The sequence below is a fragment of the Pelodiscus sinensis genome, chromosome 1 (genome assembly GCF_052426305.1).
Source record: "Pelodiscus sinensis isolate ZL-2025 chromosome 1, ASM5242630v1, whole genome shotgun sequence".
In the NCBI taxonomy this organism is placed as follows: domain Eukaryota; kingdom Metazoa; phylum Chordata; order Testudines; family Trionychidae; genus Pelodiscus; species Pelodiscus sinensis.
The window spans coordinates 68,858,979-68,882,155 of record NC_143052.1 but is presented as its reverse complement, the minus strand read 5'-3'; positions in this window follow the sequence as shown (position 1 = coordinate 68,882,155).

Sequence of the window (23,177 nt, the reverse complement as noted above, 5' to 3'; positions counted from 1 at the left end):
ACTCCGACAGTGGATCTCCCTGTCATGGCTCCTTCCCCACTCTGGCATGATAAATGCAGAAGTGGGGGCCAGCAAGTGTACCCAAAGCCTTATCTACCAGGCTTTGGTATAAAACTTCCCCCAAATCTTAAAAACCTAGATCTTGGGAATCAAACTTCCGCTGCCACCACCCAAATGTTGATAAAGGAATCAGGCGAAAGATCATTTGGGAAATCTTACCCCTAAAACAAAAATCAGGGCACACCATTAACCACTGCCAGGTTAATAAAAAGAAAAGAAAGAACTTTTATTATTACAACAATATTCTGGTTGCAAGTATAATGACTAGAGAGGAAGGTAACAAAATATACTCATGGAGAAACTCCATGGGCCTAGAACTTAGTTACAAAGAAAAGCCAACACATCTTTTAAGCAGTGCTAGATCTCAGATCCCATACCCAATCCTTAAAACAATAAAACCTAACGAAACTACCTAAACTTTACCCTACTTACAGAAAATGAAGAATGGTGTCTTGGAGAGAGAGAGAGGGTATGTCTACACTACCCCGCTAGTTCGAACTAGCGGGGTAATGTAGGCATACCGCACTTGCAAATGAAGCCCAGGATTTGAATTTCCCGGGCTTCATTTGCATAAGCGGGGAGCCGCCATTTTTAAAACCCCGCTGGTTCGAACCCCGTGCAGCGCGGCTACACGGGGCTCAAACTAGGTAGTTCGGGTTAGGCTTCCTATTCCGAACTACTGGCACACCTTGAGGTGTAGATGAGGCATGCTTTAGACAACTAACAGAAACTTCACATCTGCTGGAAGAGCAATACAGCAGCGCACAGACAATCCAGGAAGTTTTTGGACAGTGTTTAGGACAACTTCCTGGTGCAAGTGCTGGAGGAATCATCTAGGGGGTATGCCCTTCTTGATGTGCTGATCACAAACAGGGAAGAATTGGTAGGGGAAGTAGATGTAGATGGGAACTTGGGCAGCATTAACCATGAGATGGCTGAATTCAGGATCCCAACAAAAGGAATAAAGGAGAGTAGCAGACTATGGACCTTGGACTTCAAAAAAACAGACTTTGACTCCCTCAGGGAACTGATAGACAGGATCCTCTATGAGGAGGAAAGGAGTCCAGGAAAACTAGCTGGCTGTGTCTACATTGGCACCCTTTTCCGGAAAAGGGATGTTAATGAGACAAGTTGGAATTGCAAATGCCGTGGGGGATTTAAATATCCCCCGCAGCATTTGCATGAACATGGCTGCCGCTTTTTTCCGGCTCGGGGTTTTGCCGGAGAAAAGCACCAGTCTAGACGGGATTTTTCGGAAAATAAAGCCTTTTCCAGAAGATCCCTTATTCCTGATTTTAAGAGGAATAAGGGATCTTCCGGAAAAGGCTTTATTTTCCGAAAGATCCCGTCTAGACTGGCACTTTTCTCCAGCAAAGCCCCGAGCCGGAAAAAAGCGGCAGCCATGTTCATGCAAATACCGTGGGGGATATTTAAGTCCCCTGCGGCATTTGCAATTCCGACTTGTCTCATTAGCATCCCTTTTCCAGAAAAGGGTGCCAATGTAGACACAGCTGCTGTGTTTTAAAGAAGTCTGATTGAGGGCTCAGAAACAAACCATCCCAATGTTCAGAAATAATGGAAAATATGGCAGACGACTGGCTTGGTTTAACAGAGAAATCTTTGGTGAGCTCAAACATGAAAAGGAAGCCTACAAGAAGTGGAAATTTAGACAAGTCACTAGGGATGCATATAAAAGCATTACTTGAACATGGATGGGTGTAATCAGGATGGCCAAAGCACAATTGGAGTTGCAGCTAGAAAGGGATGTGAAGGATAACAAGAAGGGTTTCTACAGATATACTAGCAACAAGAGGGCGGCCAAAGAAAATTTGGGAGTTTTACTGAATGGGGAAGGCAATCTAGTGACAAATGATATGAAAAAACACTGAAGTACTCAATACTTTTTCTGCGTTGGTCTTCACAGACAAGGTCATCTCCCAGACTGCTGCACTGGGCAGCGCACTATGGGGAGGAACAGCCCTCAGTAGTGAAAGAAGAAATTAAGGACTATTTAGAAAAGGTGGACAAGTTCCTGGGGCTGGATCTAATGTATCCGAGGGTACTGAAAGAGTTGACTGATGTGAGTGCAGAGACATTGACCTTTATCTTAGAAAATTCATGACAAACAAAGGAAGACCTGGACAATTGGAAAAAGGTAAATGTAGTGCCCATCTTTAAAAAAGGGAGAAAGGAAAATCAAGGGAACTACAGACCGGTGAGCCTCACCTCAGTCCCTGGAAAAATCACAGAGCATTTCTACCAGCAATTTATTTTGAAATATTCTTGAGAGGAAGGGGGAGTAGATATACTGGAGGATAAAGATAAGGTTCAGAGTGACCTAGACAACTGGAAGAGTGGGACAAAAGAAATCCAGTTAAGTTCAAGAAGGACAAGTATTGAGTCCCATGTACTGCTAGAGGTTGAGGACCAACTGTCTAAGCAGCAGTTCTTCAGAAAAAGGACTTGGGGACTACAGTATGTGAGAAGCTGGATATGAGTCAGTGTACCCTGGCTATTGAAGAAGGTTAATGACATAATGGCCTGCATTAGTAGGAGCATTGCCAGCAGATCAAGGGAAGTGACTATTCCCCTCTGTTTGGCACTGGTGAGGCCACATCTGGAGTATTGCATCCAGTTTTGGGATTTCCATTACAGAAAGGATGTGAGGATTACCTGTTGTGTTCCCTCCCTCTGGAGCATCTGGTATTGGCCACTGTCGGCAGACAGGATACTGGACTGGATGAACCGTTGATCTGACCCAGTTCTTATGTTCTTATGACAAATTGGAGAGACTCTAGTAGAGGGCAACAAAAATGATGACTTATGAGGAGAGGCTGAGGGAAGTGGGCTTATTTAGTCTGCAGAAGAAAAGAATGAGAAAGGTTTATATAGCAGCTCTCACCTACCTGAAAGGGGATTCCAAAGATGGTGGAACCAGGCTATTTTCAGTGGCAGATGACAGAAAAAGAAGCAATGGTCTCAAGTTGCACATGTGGAGGTCTAGGTTGGATATTAGGAAAAAAAATATTTCACTAGGAAGGTGATGATGCCCCGGAATGGGTTGTCTGTGGACGTGGTAAAATCTGCATCCATGGAGCATTTTAAGGCCAGGCTTGATAAAGCCCTAGCTCGGATGGTTTAGTTAGAGATGGGTCATGGTTTGAGAAGAGGCTGGACTATATGAGCTCCTGAGGTCTCTTCCATTCCTAATCATCTATGATTCTATTACATGGCACCCTAAAACATTAAGCATAAAACAATTTTAAAATGATAAAGCTTTCCCTGTTGCAATAACTCCATCCAACATACATGAACCATAGATTAGTCCAGCACCAGAAGACCTCTTGGCCAATGCTTGGTGTCACTCCCATTCACTTAACTAACTGTTTGTGTTTCTCGCTATAGATTTAAGGAAACTATTTGACTGTGTTGGTTTGCTTGTCTGAGGTTCCTGAGCTGAGCCTAGGTCCACTAAGGGGTGAGGCTATCAGGTAATGCTACTGCTGTAAGGCTCTGCATAGATTTAAAACTAGTGAAGGGTGTTGCAATGCTTCACACACTCCCTCCCCATCCACAAGTCACCTTTCTCTATTCTTATATGACTGTGAAAATTGGAGCTAGAAGGGAGGATTTTTAGCACAGGAAGCAGTGGAGTGGCTTCACGCCAGCAGAGATTTTCCTATCATGGGGGAATTTTTCAGCAAGAATCTGTCTTGTTTAGATTTGCTGCGCACTGGGTAAGCAGTACAAAATAAACTTGGCAGATCAGAGAAACCATCCCTAGCCATTTAAGGAGACAAAGATATTCTTGAGAGTAGAATTTTCAGAATCACCCGCTGACTCTCTATCTCTGAATTCCGTACTGTACACTGCACTCTGTTGACATACAAACACATATTAGTGAGATTTTTACAGCTAGACACTTTTCTATGTGTTTGAGTGAAGCAGCACAGAGGAGAATACTTGTGTTTACATAACTAGCCTTCAGACTCATTTACAAACATTCACTAATGAATGCTTACCCGCACTGAAGAAGTTAGATAATATTGTCCCCATCCTACAAATAAAATCATACATGTCAGTGCCAATTCCTAATTTCTTTTCATACGTACCAAATCCTCTATATCACGCTATGACAGGGTGCCATTAAAAACACAATGTGAGCCCTTTGCAAGCCAGCACCCTACTTACTTAGCAGTATAAAAGCTTGAACCAGAGAGCAAGAAGGGGCCTCCACATAATTCTGCTAATTGTGATGAACCTAAAGTATAAACAATAATGAAGACCCTTGGTGGAAATACCCTGGTGGACTGCTCTATTCACAACAAGTACCTGTCAACCAGAATTTTTAAGTGCTGATGGGGAACTTGCTCACATGTCTTCTCTTGCCTACCCAGAAGGATCAAAAATTTATTTCAATAATTTTTTTCTTGCTCTAACCCCTTACATACTTTTCAACAGTACTTGAACACAAGACCTTCAACAACCCGACAGCTGCATTAGCCAGCCTTGGCTGCTGGTTGTTGTCTAGTGACACAGGCTACTGCTGAAGTTATAGCATGACACACATTTAGTCTGCAGTTTATCAGAACTAAATAGCATGATTGCCACAAATAGTGATGTTTAATATATTCTTGAATGAAAAAATGCATGGCTTTGGAAAATTAGTGATAGGTTGGAGAGTTTTTAATAAAAAGGTATATTTTTTACTGGTACCAATTAATTGGAGTCTTTCAATAGGCTGGTTTTAAATGCTTTTCTCCCATTATTAATTTATTTCGTTCACATTTTACAAGAAGGGTACATTTGTAAATAGTTTATAAAAGATTATAAATGATTAACAAACGTTCTAATAAATGTTTGATCCATTGTTGGAGAGCTTAACAGGTGTTTAGGCTGGTTATAATTCTGGTTTATAACTAGCTAGCATATTTTCACCTGACGTGCTCATAACCATTTATAATACTACTCAGCACTGTAACATGCTCATAGTATCTATTAATTATTTATTGATCATTTATAAACTATTCATAAATGTACTATTAATATGAAGTGTGACTGTTTAATTTCTCTGTCACATTCTCTATTCCACCAAGTCATTGGCCTGTGTGTGTAGGTTGAGCATCAGGGGCTGATTCATTGCCCCATTGGTGTCAATGGGAGTTTGTTATGGACTTCAGTATAGCCCAAAATTCACCCCATAAATTTTAGCTTAGGGCATGAATACTTTTTCTGTATGACATTTTTATGTGGTTCTTTTCTGTAGCGCTTAACACAGACTCTGAAATTTGTGTGTAGGCATTTCAATGCAATACTTAGTGTTTCAGTAAATCCTGAAAAATATTTCAATATCTAAGATTTTCAGACAGTATATTTCCTAGTCCACTTCTCTCTTGTTTAATTTAATGAAGTTTAAAAATAAAAGTGAAAGTAATATAAGGGATAAACTGAGTCATTCCTGTCTAATTTTACTGAAAGCATCAGACTTTAAAGCAAAACAGAAAGGAGGAATGATTTCTCTCCAGGACCACTGTAGCAATAAAGACACTGACAAGGCATCCTGGAACAATAGATAATAGGAAGTAAAATTTTACTTGTACATATCTGCTATTTCATATAATCTAATTAGCGTTATAGAACAGGAGTCATAGATGATCAGATGAAGAGGATATAGTAAGTTCTAATGGAATACAAGGATAAATGAACTAAAAACAAACCTCCAAAAATCTTAATGTTTCAAAACATAATTGATCCAGCTTAGAAAGAATTTTTTTTCTTTTGCCTGGTCATTCATAACTGCGTGCTGCAGAGTCACTTCCACTTTCTTTTGAAACATTTAACAAGGGTTATTGTATGAGACATGATACTGGACTAGATAGGCCACTAAGCTCATCTGGTATGAAAAGTCCCCTGTAGCTATGTTGAAAATGAGTTCTCAATCTTCCATTTTCTGCATGGTGGATTCACTGAAGGGAGTGTCTACACTAGGAAATTATTTCAAAATACGTTATTTTGAAATAAGAACTCCTGAAATAACTGCTTTGAAATAGCACATCCACACTACACAGAAGCCTTGAAATTAGTCCAAGGCAGGCTCCCTTAATGTGGACGTGCTACCTTGACTTAGAGCCCCAGGAAGCACTAATTACTCTGAATGACTTTGAGGAGTATACTGTCAGGAAGGATACTATCAATTGACTTTGAGTCTTATCTGCTTTGTTTTAACTACCCGGTCTTCAGATATTTACTGATTCCCTCCACCATCTTGATTTTCTATACCCTCTGCTCCCTGTCTCCCACCCCCTCCTTTTTTTCCTTTCCTTTCCCTTCCCCCCCTCCCCTCCTAAACTTAAAACTACAGTCATCTGAAGAAGTGGACTGTGCCCATAAAAGCTCATGATATCATGTACATGTTTTGTTAGTCTATAAAGTGCTACCAGACCATTTGTTATTTTTTTCTGTACAGACTAACTTGGCTACCTTCTGAAGATTCTGGGGAGTAGTTATTTCAAAATAGCTGCAAAGAAGTGTCCACACTACCTCTATTTTGAAATAACTATTATTCCTCAGGGAAATCAGGAGTTATTATTTTGAAATAACCAGCCCATTATTCCAAAATAACCAGCCTGGTAGTATGGACACTCCGCTTATTATTTCAAAATAAGGGGAGTTATTTTGAAATAACTCCCTAGTGTAGACCAGGGCTAATACACACACACACATTTGCTCTGTAATGGGCATTTTGAGGGTATGTCTACATTACAGAGGCGATCGAAGCTGCTGCTGTCAATCTTCCAAAGTTCGAATTAGCGGGTCTAGTGAAGACACGCTAATTCAAACTGAGAGGGGCACTCCAGTCAATGCTTCCACAAGGAGAAAGGGAAGCCAAAGGCAGAGTGTTCTCCCTTTGACTTCCTGCAGTGTGGACAGCACCAAAGGCAAGTTAAGGTACTTCGACTTCAGCTACACAATTAACATAACTGAAGTTGTGTATCTTAATTTGATCTTATCCCGTAGTGTAGACATACCCTGACAGATTGGAGCAATGTCTGTAACTCCATTGTTATTTTTAACTTTCATTCTAGTTTATAGCAACCTTCATTGTGGTTAAGAGCAACCATTTTGTAGTGGGAGACCAATACCTAGCTGAATATTTATTTCTGGTAAGAGTGAAGTCAGCAATCCAGGTTCATCACCACTAAATGACTGCTCTCTTCTGGAACACTGGATTTTCTACCAACAGGACTACTGACACTGAATATCTGTCTACACAGAATCATAGAACTAAAAGGGACCTTCTGAGTTCATTGAGTCCAATTTCCTGCCCTCACGGCCAGATGAAGCACTGTCTAGAGACCATTCCTGATAGATGTCTATCCAAGCTGCTCTTAAATAACAGGATTCCACAACCTCCCCCAGGCAATTTATTCCAGTGTTTAACCATCCTGACAATTAGGAAGTTTTTTCTAATGTCTAGCCTAATCCTCCCTTATTGCAATTTAAGCCCATTGCTTCTTGTCCTATCATCAGAGGCAAAGGAAAATATTTTTTCTCGCTTGTCCTTGTAACATCCTTTTAGATACTTGAAAACTGCTGTCAAAACCCCTTCTCTCTTCTAAACTAAACAAGCCCAACTCTTTCAGTCTTCCCTCATAGCTCATATTTTCTAGACCTTTAATCATTTGTGTTGCTCTTCTCTGGATCTTCTCCAATTTCTCCACATCTTTCTTGAAATGTAGTGCCCATAACAGGACACAATAACCCAGCTGGGGCCTAATCAGCGCAGAGTAGAGCGGAAGAATGACTTGTGTCTTGCTCACAACACTACTGTTAATTCATCTCAGAATCATGTTTCAGTTTTTTGCAACAATATCACATTTTGACTCATGTTTAACTTGTGGTCCACTATGACCTCTAAATCCTGGGAGAATATGACCTGGGGGAGTGGTTTGGGGACTGGAGACAAGAAACTCCCTCACCAGAGGCACATGAGCCAAAGAGAAACAGATTGTTTTAAAAAAGAGGTGCTTTTCTGATCAAGTCACAGTTCATCTCCACTGAAAAAGAAGAAAGAGCTGGAGAAGAGTGAAGAGAGAAAAGGCTACTTAGCCTAAAGAAGTTCATGAAATCCAGGCTCATAGGATGGATTACAGCATCATTCAGAACTCTAATTTTTTTCAAAGATTAGTCACTTTGAAATAAGCTTTGTTATAAGTAAAAAGTATGGGTTAAGAAATTACTTTATGAAGCCTATGTTCCTTGCTTTCCTGACACATCATCCCTGAAGAGGTTAATTGAGAAAGAAGAGCTTCCATAGCCATATGGAGAACATGTCTAAGTAACTGAGGGAGCGGGAAGAATTAGGCACAGGTTCTGGTATATACAGCAGTCGGATCGCAGAACCCCACATCCACACAAAGAGTTCAAACACAAGATCTGCAGAAGTGTGCCATAGAGACCAAGATCTAGGGACAGCAAGCAGTCATTTCCTCAACTAAGGGGTTTAAAAGTATGTGGGGTTCTGCCATTGGATCTGCTCAGAATAGACTGGTGTCTGTCCAATGAGGGGAGCCTTGTGATGTTTGATTTCAAGCGATTCCTAAGACTCTAGACCTCATTGTGGTCTAGCATCAGTTTTACATAGATGCAACACAGGAATTTTCATTTGTACCAATATAAGTGACACTGGAATCAGACACTTTGATTTGTATTTCTCACTGTCTTTTCTATATAAATACAATAGCTTTAAGCTCTAAAAACTGCCTTACAAAATCACATTGCAAACTACACAACCAGCAGTTCAAATGAAATCTCTAACCTTTTGAAATTAATTTGTTAAACATGTCATAAAATATTGTCATGTTTAAACAGCTTTAATTTTAGAATAGAATATTCAGGGATGTAGCAAAATCCCAAAGTGACATAAATGGCAAAACAGATTAGTGTAGCCAATAGAATATATGAATTCTAATATAACTTAAATTTAAATGCAAATTAGGGCAAAATGATTAATGAAAGCACTCAAACATACTCTGGAAGAAACTATATGATGAAGAAATCTTGATCAAGTGAGCCTATACAAATTGTAGCGAAGTATTCTGCAACTAATTAGAAAGACTATAGAAAGTAAAATTGGTACTTGCTGGAAATGAGATTACAAAAGGGTCATGTGAGAAAGTCAAAGTACTTCAGCCTCAAAAATATTTTATTTTTTGTAATGTTTTTGATAAGAAGATCCCCACAGACAGTAATCCCAGTTCTGATTCTTGATCCTCAATATAAATCTCACATTAATCCCTACTATAGCTAGGTATCTGACACCCTCTGAATTTAGTGTCTCTTCACATCTCTCATAGCTGCAAATTTGACTACATTCATGTCCAAAACATTACCAGACCTTCACTCAGTCACTTTTCTACCAAAGCTCTTAGGGTATGTCTACACTAGAGCATTAATTTGAACTAACTTAATTCGAATTAGTTAATTCGAACTAAGCTAATTCGAATTAGTGCATCTAAACCTAAAAACTAATTCGAATTAGCGTTTTGCTAATTCGAACTAGCATGTCCACATTGAGTGGACCCTGAACCGAAGTTAAGGCTGGCTGGAACCAGTGCCAGCAGGGCACCAGGTTAGGACTTAGGGTGTGGAGCTGCTGCCTCAGGATAACTGAGGGCTGTGCTTAAAGCCTCCATCCCAGACAGACAGTACTCAGGGTTCCCCGCTTGCTTGTCTAACTCGATGAGGGACAGCAAAGCAGTCCTGTCTTGGAGTGCTCTGAGTGCCCACACTCGGCACATCACAGCACTCAGCCATCAACCCGGCTGCACTTGCCGCAGGCTGCCATCCGGGGGGTGTCAATCCAGGGGCTGTCAGGATCCAGGAGGCCCTGCAGGAGAGCTTCCACCCTGAGGAGCCCGCAGAGCCACCCCCATCCTTCCCATCGGGGGCTTGTGCCCCATTCCTCCCTCACCTCCTTCCACTTACCCCTCCCTAGCCCCCTTCCTGATGTAAAAAGTAAAGGACACATGTGTTCAAAAATAGAAACTCTCTTTATTTAACAAAACTGGGGGAGGGGGTGATTAACCTCTGGGGAGATTGGGAAAAGGAGGTAGGAGAGGGGAAGAGAGAGGGTGGGAGAGGGGAGAGAGAAACCTGGGAGGACGGAGCAGGAAGGGGGAAGCCAGGGGAAGAAGGAGGAGGGGAAGTATCAAACTATGGTACGCCATACCTTTGCCTGATATCTCTTTTCCCCGAGTTACCTCATAACATACCAGCCCCACAATGGCTAAGGTATTATACAAGACCGGCTCCCTGGCACTGTTCTCATTAGCAACCTTCCAATTGCCCTTCTCCTCTGCAAACCCATTTCCTTCCCAGTGCAATATTCCTGACTCTGCTCCTCATTGCAAATATTAATTATATAAACTCTAAGTTCTATGCCTTGCTGTGTGTCTCTTCCTTTCACATTCATCTGTCTGACTGTCTTTTCTGTGTCTCTCAGGCTATGTCTACACTACAGAGTTTTTTCAGAAAAACGGCCATTTTTCAAAAAAAACTTGCGAAGCGTCATCATCTCAAGCATGTTTTTTTTGCAGAAAAAAAAGAACAGAGTGTTTTTCCCACCATAGGTATTCCTCGTTCTACAAGGAAGAGTGCCTTTTTGCGAAGGAGCTCTTTCGCAAAAAGGTACATGTGGACGGGGAAAAGGGGGGTTTTTGGCACAAAAAGAGGAAAGAGGAAAAAGCACAGGTGCCCTGGTGGCCATTCTATGCATAGCAATCAGAGCTTACTTTCGAGAGAGCGGCCATGCAGTCTGGATGCTCTCTTTCGCAAAAGCGCATCACTTTTTTGATGCACTTTTGCAGTGTGGACACACTCTTACACAAGAAGTTTTTGCGAAAGATCGCTTCCAATAAAGGCTTCTTGCACAAGAAGCCTGCAGTCTAGACATAGCATCAGATATGTACGTCCACCCTTACTCTGTGTGCTGCTGTTTTTAAGTGTGCACAATATTCAGAGCAACCAAGGAAGGGCTGCTTCAGCAACACCTTAACTTGCTCACTCATGCTTCTGTCAACAAGTTTTGGAATAGCTGGAAAAAGCCCTTGAGCAGCCTTGGGAACTTTTTAAAATATCTTTTGGGTGCCCAGTCCAGGGATCATATTCCTGAGCCAGACTCTAAAGTGCTCAAGCCACTGAACTCTCATGAATGTGGATGTTGCCAAACACTGGATTTGAAAGTCCTCTGGCTATGCAGTACCCGCTTGAGTCCCTTAGGCTTATGTCCAGGTGGCTGTTTGTGTCTGTTCAAGCTTTTGAAAATGTTGGTCTATGCCCACAGTGACACAACGTGATAGTATTGAAGCTGGAAACTATCCCATGACATTTTCTCTGGCTTAGTCTAATCCTGGGATGGGGAACCACAACTAGTGAGTGGGCTGCATGAGTGGCCCTCCTTCATCTCAGAGGGTTGCAGCAGCCCTCGGCCCACTAGAAATCCACCTGCAACCATGTAGCCATTCTATCTGTCCCCTCTTCCCTTCATGCTTCTCACACACTGGTATACCAGAGCCCCGCACCTACCCTCTCCTTACCATGGAGCACAAATCAGTTTATCTGCAGTTCTTCTGAAAGTGCTGGGAGGAAGGGTGAGGAGCAGGAAGTGTGGGGATCCAGTGCCCCAGTGTGTGAGAGGTTTGTAGGGCAGGAAAGCAGCCGGGGGTCCACAGGCTGCAGATGGAGCCCCATTGGGCTCAATGCTACCCACGGGCTGTAGGTTGTTCACCACTGTTCTAATCTCAAAATTCCTGCTCTTAAGTGCCAGTAAAAAGGAACGATGTTGTGATTAGTCCCTGGAAAGAGAGGTACACCAGAGTTCAGCTCCCACTACAAAAAAAGATAGGCCTGCTTGCTATTTTATTCTAGTTCCTGTACTGCACCTTTCAATGTACAGGTATCTATCATGTAGAGGCATTCATTCAATTAAGCAAATAAAACTGACTATGGTCACTATGATATATTAAAAAGTGGGATGAAATGTAAATTACAATAGTTAAGAGGCATAAGAAGTTCAAAAACATAATTGACAGAAAATGAAAAATATGGAGATAAGATGCATGGGAAAAAATAACCATTGGACTAGTTCTAAATCCCAACCACAACAGCACTGGATAAATGAATTGATAATGTGGAAAATATGTTCCAATTAAGAAATGTCAGGTTGCAAAGATCTGAAAGTCACAGCAAGAAAAGAAACAATATTTTGTGATGCATTATAAAAATGTGGAGATTAAATAATTTTGAACTCCTTCCACAATGTGTGGCAGCGTGTCATCTCCATGAGAAAGCTAATCAGGTAATGCCTAGTCAGGGCTTACGGAATGTGCTTCTCCTGGAATGAGGAATAATGTTTTTAAATTAGTCCATAAATCAGAGTCTAATTTTCAGGGTTCAATACTTTTATTGAGATTACAGTTCTGTTCTATTTCAATGTCAAAAATTTATGAAATAATTTATGATCATTAAAATAAGAATGAAAATATATGACCCTGGAAAGGGTGTTGCTTTATCTTGGCAATTGGGGAGGGGAGTCTTCTGTGGAAGCCTTATGGATATAGTAGTTTCATACATATCTCTATGAAATTCTGGAAAAGGAATTGAATTAGAGGACTCTGACATAGAATACAGGGACTTTTACCTTCCCTAAAGTGACCCCACATCAGAACTGCACCAGCTCCAACAAAGGTCCATATCCCAATCTGTGTACATATGACTAGATCTCTTCTGACTTTGTCAACATGACTGGGTGCTGTGCTACATGAATCTGTATGCCTTTCCTTACTGGTAGCCCATTTCTGCTATATTCTCTCATATTTTTGATTTTATGTTCCCTTAAACATTCCTCCTTGACACATGAATACAATCTACTGTGGCCAGGTCCTCACCCAGGCCTCTCACCTTTGACCCCTTCTTGGGTCACAAATCTACTGGAGACACTTTTTGGCACAGTCATCCATGCCTTTTATTGTCAGTGCCAATTTACTACCACCTTCAATTTACAGTGTTTTGGTTTTCTAGCAGCTAACCCAGCCAGCCTCTCCTTCTGGCTTGGGAGCACACACAGCCACACCCTGACTCCTGGCTCAGATGTCTGCAGTTGGCTTTTTCAGCCAGGCTGTAGTGACAGAGTTGTGGCTTAGCCAGAAGTCTGTCACACAACATATATTTTTATTTATATTTACTGTAAATTGTCACTCAGTTTGCTTGTTAGGATTTTCCCAGAGTGATCTCAGGAGATGCAATCATTTATTGTAAATTAGTTTACCTGTGACTAATTCTGCTAACACTGTATATGTGTGTGCTTTTTATTTCAACGTATGTGTAATAAAATCTTATGATCTGAAAATTGTATCATGTATCGTATAGCATAGTGTATAAATCTTGATACAATCTGTATGCTAGAACAATCTTCAATTATTGGACAAAGTAGTTTTTGATGTAGGTACTGTGTTGTTTTTGAATATGTAAGACTATATTTAAAAGACATGAAGTTACATTTAGAAGTTGCATGTCTTCTTAACCTCTTAAAATACAAGTTGACAGCTAAATAAATAGCTATTCCTGGTCAATAAATTATATGAAATGAGAAAAAATATGTAAACATCTGGGAAATAATTCTTTCTCTGTGAATATGTGATGCATATGCTTATGTGTATTTCAGGTACTGTAAATAACAATAAATAACAGGCTATCTGCCCACCAGCACTAATGCACTGTTAGAGAAGCTATATTTCTACATTCCCATGATACTTAACTCTTTTCAATGTAGCAAAAAAATCCTCCAATGAAATGACATCCAAAGCCTAATTTTCACTCTCTAGCCTCCACTTGTTTCAGTGCATGTGAACATTTGTTTATATAGAGCTAAGGCCCCACTAGTCCTCAAGAGCCTAGATCTAATGCTCTGCTTGGGTATAGGACAGTAAAGGATACCCACCTCATTAAGGACCATAAGATTGTACGCATTGTTTATCAAATAATATTGTTTTATTGTGGCATTTCTTCAGTGATAAGCCATGTGTGAATTCTAAGGGAGTCCAGGTCTGCATGTATGGAACCTTAAACCTATTAGGATGGGATTTAGCACATAAAATAAAAGGACATAATGATTTTCTTCTGTCTCCCTGTTCATCTCAAGTTGTTGGCTAGTGCTGAGTTATGCAAGCATTTCATCAATTCAACTTGTCATGCTTATAATTCGAAAAGATGTATTGTATGGAATGACTTAGAAGAAATTACTGCCTTTATGTGTATCACTGTATTATTAATCTGTTACTCAACAGGCACTTTTTACAGTCAGTTTTGCTGAAACAAGCAACAATACTCTGACTTTTTTTCTTAATAGTTTAAATCTTTTCCCATGGCACTGTGTCTTTCTTTTTGTTTTTTTTTTAGAAAACTATTCCTCTACATTTATGAATACAGAAAGAGAGTTAGTTGTGTGGATAAAACAAGAAATAATTATTGCACTTAAATTTTTCTCTTGCTCCTTCACATAAACAAAATAAAATGTCTAACACACATAATAATAAAGTGTAATGTTCAAATTATTCATAGCAGTAGAGGTGGGAAAAGAAATAATATGGCTCCTATGGGTTAAGCATTATAAATAGGTAGCAATGAAGAGGCATACAGACAATAGGCTACTGACTCTGCTACTGATAGTGCTATTTTACTTGAGGTTTTGGGACAGACTTCAGTGAGAAGGGATGATCAGAATTTGACCCAATCTATTTATTTCTTTATTATCTCCCTTTTTCAATACAAGACTGTAAAAAGTTAAGTCGAAATATAGATATAGTAATGTGATGCAAATTAATAATATCAATGGTGACTACTACTTTTCAGGAAAAAAAAAAGAAAGCTTAAGAAAATTAAATGTGAAAGGGGAGTGTGAGATAATGTTATCTTATTTCGCTTCTCCCTTTCCCCCTCCTCAGATATCCTTCTTTATTCTTCCCGAGTTTACTATCTTCTCCTCTTCTAATCTGATGTTTCTCTAAACTTATTATTTTGAGGTAAAAAAACGATGGAAAGATTGGATCTCAGAAGATCCAGGGTTCAGCGAGACAAGAAGCCTCAAAGCTCAGCACTTTCATAGCTTCTGGAACAGGCTCATTGGGAAATTAATTGTGGATGTGACCAGTTCACCTGAAGCTGTGCATATTCATGGGCTACACATCCTCTCATGTGTTGGACAGCTGTCATGATGGTTGCTGCAGTATTGAGAGTGCGGTAGCTGCCATGGAATGGCTTCTTCAGGGCCCTTTGGTTTGGGGAACATAATGTATTGCTTTTTGTCCTATTCAGAGAAGAGAGACATGTAGAGAGACTACTTACTTTGTGCAGGAGAGAGAGAGCTATGGCTAAAATAGCTCTTCTGTTGTCTGCATAACTGGAGGAGTCGAAAAACTCATGGATACAAGCTTGGGGGTTGGGAAGGTGGTGCGATGGCAGCAGTACAAAGGAGAAAAGACTGAAGGAATGAGTCCAACCCATTTGTACTGGAAGTGGAGGACAAATCATGGCTGAGATGAGGGTAGCATACATTTATGTACTTTCCATTTCTGAATTATGGAACATCTAGGGTGCGACTACACTGCCCCGTTATTTAAAAATAACTAGCATTATTCCGAAATAACAATGCAAGCATTCTACACAGCAATTCCATCATTTCAAAATAATATTGAACTTATTCTGACTTCTGTAAACCTCATTCAACAAGAAATAACTCCTCTTCTGAAATAGCTATTTCGAAATAGTTTCATTGTGGACTTTCCACTGCTGCTATTTTGAAATGGCTCCTCACCAGGGCCATTTTAAATAATTTCTCCCCAGAACAGTAAAACTCCGATGGTCCGGCATCTGATGGTCCGGCACCATCAGGAACCTGGAAGTGCTCCGAGCAGCCGGACCATTGGAGATGCTCTGCCCCCCGCTTCCCCGATTCAGCCGCTGCTAAAACTGACCAGCGGCTGAATCGGGGAAGACGGGGGCAGAGCAGCTGGGGTGCTGCCGGTAGGTCCCGTAGTGCTGCCCCTCGGGGCTGCGGGACCAACCCAGCAGCACCTCAGCTGTCCCCGATTCAGCTGCTGCTGAAACTGACCAATGGCTGACTCCAGGAAGCCCGAGGCAGAGCTGCTCTGCCCTGGCTTCCTGGAATCAGCCACTGGTCAGTTTCAGCAGCGGCTGAATCCAGATGCCTGGGACAGAGCAGCTGGGGCGCTGCCGGGTTGGTCTCGCAGCGCCAAGCTACCAGACCAACCCGGCAGCGCCCCAGCTGCTCTGTCCCAGGCATCTGGATTCAGCCGCTATTGAAACTGACCAGCAGCTGACTCCAAGAAGCCCGGGGCAGAGCAACTCTGCCTCGGGCTTTCTGGAGTCAGCCGCTGATCAGTTTCAGCAGCGGCTGACTTGGGGACACCTGTGGCAGAGCAGCTGCGGGGCTGCCGGGTTGGTCCAGTAGCGCCGAGGAGTGGCGCTGCGGGACCAACCCAGCAGCACCCCAGCTGCTCTGCTCCAGGCATCCCCAAGAGCAGCTGGGGTGCTGCCGGGTTGGTCTTGCCGCACCAAGGGTCGGTGCTACCAGACCAACCCAGCAGCACTCCAGCTGCTCTGCCCCAGACTTCCCGATTCAGCCGCTGCTGAAACTGACCAGCAGCGGCTGAATCGGGGTCGCCTGAGGCAGAGCCGGACTATCAGAAGGGAGGGCTATGAGGGGTCTGGGTTGGCATTCCCCCCACCCCAGACCTCTCGTAGCCCCCCCCTTCCGATAGTCTGGCAAATCTGATAATCCGACACCCCCTGGGTCCTAAAGGTGCCGGATTATCGGAAGTTTACTGTACTTAGTGGGGCTCTAAATTCAGATAGCATGTCCACATTAGGGGAGCCTGCCTTGGACTAATTTTGAGGCTTCCCTGTAGTGTGGACGTTCTATTTTGAAAGTATTTCAAACTAAGCGTGCAGTATAGACTTACCCCTATGGAGGGAATCTCCACCTTGTCTTTTCCCAGCTTGTGTTCATACTCATTGAGAATAGGAGTTCTGCTGCCCCTCCACACACTCTGATTTGCTTCCCATCCCTCAGAGATCCTGCCAAATGGGCTCCCAACTGACTCCTTAAAACCATCCCTAGAGTAACAAACAATAGTATAAGGGCAATTAAATGTATATTTATAGGATTTAAGTGGGAATAGGACCTAGATTCCAGCGCTTTTTATCCACTAGCCTCCATAGCACTGTAATCTCAAGCACCAAAGAGCTTTCAAGAAATCTTTGCCTCCAGCAATCCCTAGGTGAGAGCTAGGTAGATAGTAGCTGAGGGACTGCTAACCTGGCAGTGCTATGCTAGCGGCATGGGGAGTGTTAGCATTACACCACCAGAGATATAATCAATTTTCTCACATTTATCAATTCATTTCTTATGCAATCTAGGGGAATGCAAAGCCCTTTGAATAAACTGCCTGATGAAAATATTCAGAGGAAAACCAAAATTGCCAAAATTAGAGAAATGGCAAAAAAAAAAACCAAGAAAATTGTATTTAAGCCATGACAGGAGAAGCTCATCTGATTAGTGTAAGTGTGTGGAGCTGGTAAGGGAAGATACAAACTGACTATCACTTTTCAGTGAAAACACTTGGGAGAAGGTACTAACCATGTATCTGTCAGAGATCTCTGTGACCCTTGCAAATAGGCTGGTCAAAGCAGAATGCCATTAGAATGCTAAATCTGACACTAATGCTACATTTCCCCTCCCCCTTTTTTTAGACTCTTCAAGCCATGTTGAGATCTACTTGCTCACAAATGCAGAGTGCTCATAGACAATGCAGAAAGAACAATATTTTTAGAAAGTATTCAATCTATAACTGAATTTGAACAATAAATGTGCTGGCCTTGGATACTTCAATGGGTTTTCCCTGAAGCTTGAAGATTAAAGAGAGGATATAACATAGACAATTAAAACATACACTTCTCTAAAACATGTTTTTATATTGCTAATTATGGAACAGATATTCTGTCTGGTTTAGTTTATTGATTTTATATCACTCTAGAGGGTAAAAAGATATTTTTAAACTTTCAGTAAAGGTCTTTTTGGCTAAACTGGTACTTTGAATCAGATTAAATTTATACCAATATTTGTTATCCAAAGCATGAGGGAAAAAATGAGTAATCACCTCCTTACTGTAAATAGCATTAAGATTGTGACTCAAACTCTGTGATGGATCACTGACTAATTTTGTCTTTCATTGGTCCTACAGGAGGACTACTGAAGGATACGTGCATTTGTCGATTCAGACCCTGAGCGGAGACGGACCTATTGCCCACAGTTTGGATAAAGATTATGGAAAGGCAGAGCCAAAGAGTGTTGGAATCCTCCATAAAGAGCAGGATGCAGATGGCATTGGCAGGAAGCCAAGATATTCATGAGCAACTTAGTTTGTTGGGATGCACCTACACTGCACCTGTAGGATGAAATAAACAAACCAGGGTGGCCAGTTAATGTGTTTCTGAGAGTGATTCTGCGGAACACTTTCAGAAACACTGGTCTAGAGGGTGCAAAACGGGGTTCCATTTGCTGCAGAAACCCCACATAATAAATACCCCATCACTTTTTCTATATCACCTGAGCTGCTGATCCCATTTAGTGGTAGTGATACTATTTTGAGGGTTGTCTTGTGTTTCATCCAGAAAAAAGAGAGCCCTTAAATCAGTGTATAACATGATAAACCTGATATAGACCAATGCTAGGGCAAAAGAGGGCAACCAAAAGCAGATTTACTGGCACCATGGCCACGGAATCCTACAGCTCCCATTGATTCTGTTTCGTCCTTTGCAGTCAAGGGGAGTTGCAGGAAGCACCGTGGGCCGGGCCACCACTTCCTGTGGCTCCTCTTCATTGCAAAGGTTGAAATGGAGCCAATGGGAGCCACAAGGCTCCGTGGCCGTGGTGCTGGTAAATAAACAAACCGGGACGGCCAATTACTGTGTTTCTGAGAGTGATTCTGTGGAACACTTTCAGAAACACTGTTCTAGGCAACCTTACATTTAACATTTGAGAACTGACACGTCTTTTGATTTAGGTACTCTTTAAGCAATGTGCCACAGATCATCTACATTAAGCATTATTTTCTTAGTTTAATTCAAGATTATTCTCCCTCTCTTTGTATGTATACTTACTTACCTCAATATATATCATTATCTCTACTCAGATAAATCTGTATCCCCTTATAAATTTCCTTTCAGTAGCTCAGAAGTCTGTAAACTTATTACTACGGGGTGTCTTTCTATGATCATAATCCATGATGACTGATTGCTTCTAATTCCTGAATCTGGTGTTGTTTTTCCAAGCAAATGTTCCCAAATAAGAGGCACTTACAACAGAAAAAGCACATTTTCTTGAGGAACTTTCACCAACAGCCCATCATTTCATTTGCTGGTTTTGCTTGTAAGTGAAGTATGTCTAGAACTGGATGCTGAAAAGATGGACAACTCAAAAACATTAAGGAGACAATTACAAATGTAAAGGGAAATATATATGAGCTACCCAATGCTCTGTACCATTTACAGGAATGGGGAAATAAGGGTCTAGGCCTGCCCATAACCAAAGTCCCCAATAATTAAGTGGGACAAACCATTTGGCCCAGGCTACAATTGATTTCTGGGAACAACAAATGGAAAAAAAAAAAAACAAGGAGCAGGAGTGCTGTCAGAAGTAAAGAATTAGGGATCCACAAAGAGGCATAAGTAGAAAACCCCAGACAGTGCCCTCTGCTCCTCAAAGGTATCCAACACATCAGTGGACACTGTCCAGAGGAACTTTGCACTGAGAGGTGAATGGATAAGAGTCTATAAATAGGCTTCCCACACACCGTCCAACTTTCTCCTCCTGGTTTTATGGATGGCCATTTGGCTAAGGCCAGGAGGAGATGAATGAGGAGGTCCTGAAACTTTTCAGGCCAAGGATGGGGTATGCATGAATCAGAAGGCACAGAGAAAAGTGCAACCAGAACCTTGATAAGAGGTTTTGTAAGAACTGGAAGAGGGGCTGCATCCTGATGTACCCTATATATAGCAGTGGCTGAATCAGGACGCCTGGAGCAGAGCAGCTGGGGTGCTGCCGGGTTGGTCCAGTAGCACCCAGAGCTTCTGGGCTGTCTGCTGCCCGCATGCTCCGCTGCTTTGCTTCCTCTCCCTGGTCTGCTGGAGACCAGGGAGACGGCCCCGTTCGTAACTGCGGATCCGACATAAGTCGGATCCGCGTAACTCGGGGACTGCCTGTATATAAGTTCATGGAGGATAGGTCCATCAGTGGTTATTAGTCAAGACAGTTAGGGATGAAACCCCATGCTCTAGGTGTCCCTACGTCTCTGATTATCAAGTGATCCATTCCCTGTCATCCAGACCCAGCACCTGGTAATTTCTCTATTCTGTTCATTCCCTGTGAAGCATGCACTGGCCACAGTTGTAAGACAGGGTACTGAGCTAGGTGGACCATTTGTCTAATCCAATATAGTCAGTCTTATATCATGCACCCTGGGATCTCTAGATCACTCCAATTCTTCCATGAGGAAAGAATTATGGCAGGGAGGTACATGTGCTGGTAGAGCAATGGTCCCATGCCCTACTGGATGTAACATAGTATAGATAGAGTGACCATGTCTGACACCAATCCCCATCTTTCAGGCTACCCAGCTGACACAAGTGAAGGAGTCTGCATATAGATGGCTTATCAAGCCTCCGGCCATGGACGGTCTCTCAGGTCCTGGCTCATGAGAAACTTGTTGTCAGTATACTCTGACAGGACTGTCCACAAGTCTGGCTATCCATCATCAATCCCATCATCCTCTTGCAAAGGTGATGAAGGAAGGACTCAGTAGAGATGGCATAGAGCTGTCTGGACAGCAGGAAATTCTTATATACCCCTCAACCAAAGATGACAGGTTCTGTCAAGGCCCAATTGAACTTCACCAGACAGTCCACTAAGACATGAACACCTGGAGAGATCCCACAAAGTGAGGCCCCAAACCAGCAGACTGCCCATGAGATACCTGTTATCCACCCTGTCAAATGTCTTATCTTGGTCCAGGTACAAGAGAGCGAGTAACAGACCACACCCACTTGTTAGATGTAGCTTCCAGGACCAGATACAGGTTATCAAATATGACCTAGTCCAGGATTGTGTAGGTCTGGTCAGGGTACATAACATCTATCAGCACACAGTAAGATGACTTTCACAATGACCACATAGTCCATGCTGAGGAGTGAAACTGGTTGCCGATTCCTTAGGTCATGAAAGTCCCTCTTTTTAGGCAGCAGAGTGAGCTCAATCACCCGCACCCCTCTCCCCCACATGATGGGGGAGAATCCCATTTCACAACAACTCAACCCAATGATAGCAAGATCTGGGTGAAGGATGACCCAGAAGGAGCTGAAGAACTCTGTTGGTGGGCATCAGATGGAGGCCTTCCAAGAACTCAGTCAAGGTGAGAGGTTGCTCTAAGTGGTTTTGGTTGATTGCTTTTACCATAAGGAGTTCTGTAGTGACAAATATTATTTTGAGTGAATTCACTAGCAGGAAAACTTATTTATGCTGCCTACATCATAAAGGATTAATGTTGCCCACTATGGAGCAAAGTTAAACAAAGAAAAGACCACGGGTCATATGAGAATGATCACAGAATCTCTTACATGTTCCAGTTTACCTTCTAGCTGCTAAAATGTCTTTCATTACCTGCACATCTGGACCTTAAGCTATTCATGTATGCTAATTAGACCCTGAGAGATTAGCACTGGAATGTTTTCAAACACTGCTGCTAGACTGGGACTTGGTGATAAGCATGAAAGGATTAGATTTAACAGCAATGAACATACTTTTTATGCTACTGATATTTGAGTCATCATCTGTGAATATTGTTAAAACATCATCAACTGTGCTTAATATGGTAAATAATCACTATAATGAATTTTTAATTTACAGGTGTTCATGCTGAAAATAGCTTATTGCTGACAAAACTAATCCTGAAAGTGCCTTAAAATTCATTTTGAGCTCACCTATCTGCGTCTTTTAACAGGTCAGCCACTTTCTGAGCACCCTTCCTCTCCTATAACGAGATGTCACTATGTGGCACTATGTTTCTGTTTACCCCTCTTCAGGGTCCTGTATGCAAGCTCTCGAAAAAACCTGTCTCTTTAGGGTCTGGGATTATTCACAAAAAATAAGCACAGAATAAAACTCAAAGTCCCAATTTAAGGGACAATCAAAAAAAAATCCTCTTCTTACCCACAAGCCATTCTATCAGGAATGAGTTACAGTCCCTTCTCTGTACCCTCCAGGTTGTTCAGGATCTTTCCCAAACTTCCTGCCTGTAGAGCATTTGAACTCTTTCTCCTGCTTACTCAGGATATAGCCTACCTCACCAGGCTACTCCCAGCCCTGCCTGCTGGAGTTTTTGTCCCAGATTCCAGGATTCTGCTGGAGTCTGCTAATTCCTATTAATCTCTGCTTACGGTGAGTTACAAACATTCTTTCCTTTCTCTTAGTGCGCCTTCCAGCTTGTCTTTACAGGGGGTCACATGATTCCTCTCAAGTAATCTTATAGGTCAAGCTACCCTATCATACCCATCTATTCTAAATCCTTCTGCCAATGCTACCTTCAGTGGGAGAGGGAGGAGGTGCATAAAACATGCCAGGTGTGCAAGAACACTGGCCAAACAAATCCATTCTCATTCCCAACAGTGTAACTTATCCCTTTCTCCCCAGAGGTGACATCTCATAGGAAGAATAATCCTAGCAGCTGAGAGGTAAAGGCCTGGAAACCCATTAGCATTTCAGTGAATCTTCCCAACAGTAAGTGGTTTGATTATCAATTGATTTGGTGTATTTGATTTTCATGTCCTCTGATGATGGAGGATTGTGATGAATATTACAACCCCTTTATCCGTTATACTTTGCTCATGCTTTTCATGTAGGTTACAAAAGGCAGAATATTAACAAGGCAAAATATATGCATGCTATGGGATAGATTCACCATTAGCATCAGACTTAGATAGGAAAA